At 43.3% G+C, this 1608-nt stretch overlaps 1 long non-coding RNA gene across 1 annotated transcript in view; it reads left to right on the top strand.

Moving 5' to 3' along the window:
- Positions 1–274: 274 nt before the first annotated feature.
- Positions 275–1608, top strand: part of LOC136293021 (uncharacterized) — a 4073-nt gene continuing 2739 nt past the window's right edge. Inside the window, exon 1 of the long non-coding RNA XR_010722061.1 lies at positions 275–421. This is a non-coding gene — a long non-coding RNA (uncharacterized lncRNA). The remainder of the gene's footprint in view (positions 422–1608) is intronic.

Here is a 1608-nt window from a genome sequence, read left to right as displayed (position 1 = left end):
GAATAAGAAGTTCAGTCTGCCCTGAGGACTGAAACCTGCACTATGCCTGGCTAATTTTGCCAGCTCTAGTTCATAAACCAGCTTGGATGCAAGAACATGTACCTTCCTGTGCACCCTGGAATGAGCACTACTCAGTAAAAACAAAATTATTTCTCCTGCCAGTTCCTTCTTTGCCATTTCTTTCTTATCTGTGAGCTGAGGCCAGCTGCTCTTCACCTAGATATTTATTCCTTTTAGATACTAATCAGTTGAGTAATACCTGCAACTCATCAAGTGGAGCTGGGAGTTGTAAGAGCTCGACTGTCACCGAAGCCGCCGGTTCCCCCCTGCCCCTCTTGGTCTCATCTCGCTGCTGGATTAGAGACGAGATGCAGCTGATCCTGAGCAGAGCCAGCAGACTATAATTCGGCAGAGATAAGGGGTATTGTAACATTCAGGGGTCTATCCTGGAAAAAATGCATGAATCTTGCTGAGTTGTGTCTTTTTTTTTTTTTTTTAATTTATTTTTTTTTCCCTCTGGCTCGGTTTTGAAAGGGCTCTAGGCAATTTAGATGTAACTACTTATCCCTCAACTAGGGAGGCACCGTGGTTTGGGTTAAAAAGCTGATTGGCAAAGTCCAGGGGTGCAGACAGAGGTTAGGGGCTCTGTGAGCCTGATGGGTGCTATCTCTTCCAGTAGCCTGCTTATGAATGGGGGGGGGGGGAAGGGGGGAAACTTGTGCTAAAGTGGTTGAAGTATTATGTGAAGAGAGATGGGTTTCTGAAACACTGCCCGAGCCGTGGCAGTTCAAGGTGAAGGAGCAGATGATGTTTTAAAGGAGATGTGGCAAAGGAAATTAAAGAGTCTGAGATGTGTTGCACAGCTGTGCAGGTGGGGAGAGGCAAGGTGCAAGTCAGGCAATGCTGCAAAGCAAGCGTAGGCAAATATTAAATAATTGGAATATGTATGTTGTGTCAAATCCTGCACTGATTTTTCATTGCTGGTATATGCTTGGCTTATCCATCTAGGAGCTTTCAAAATCTAGGTAAAATATGAAAGGTAACCACTAAATTGGTCACTTTCCCACATTAGTTATCCTTTTCTTAAAATGTGTTTAGGTTGAAAATACCAGAAATCATCCTACCTGCGCACACACCATTATCTAATTTATGCTCTGTCCTTTTTTACTGCTGCTAAAGCCAAAATGTTTCCTTGAAAGAGATTAGTTCAAAAGAACTGGGAATATTTCAAGGAAATATTTTAAGACCAGAGAATATTTCAAGGAAATGAAACCCAGACAAGATAAAGCAACTCCTCTTCTTCACCCTACTACACAAACCCCCTCGATTAGTATCAGCTTTAACCAAAAAAATGTCCCTTCTGACTGGAGGACCTGAGTCCTATGTGTCACCCCTGGAGACATTTAGGTCTGAACCCAGGTTTTTCTGGAGAAAGTGCTGATGCAGCTGCAGCACAGCACAGCTTTATGAATGGGGTGTTGATAAGTGTTGTGAGCAGCTATCATATTGGAATTACAGTGCAAACCAGGCATGTGCACAGGTCACTGCTTTTTATGAACACATGTTCCCAGATCTTATGACAAATAGGAAAGTAGCCCACGTTGACCT

Source organism: Chamaea fasciata, unplaced genomic scaffold, assembly GCF_029207755.1.
Source record: "Chamaea fasciata isolate MVZ Bird 193981 ecotype frontalis unplaced genomic scaffold, bChaFas1.0.hap1 SCAF_8, whole genome shotgun sequence".
Classification (NCBI taxonomy): Eukaryota; Metazoa; Chordata; class Aves; order Passeriformes; family Sylviidae; genus Chamaea; species Chamaea fasciata.
The sequence above is the reverse complement of the archived record's forward strand: the minus strand, read 5'-3'. Positions and strand labels throughout refer to the sequence as shown.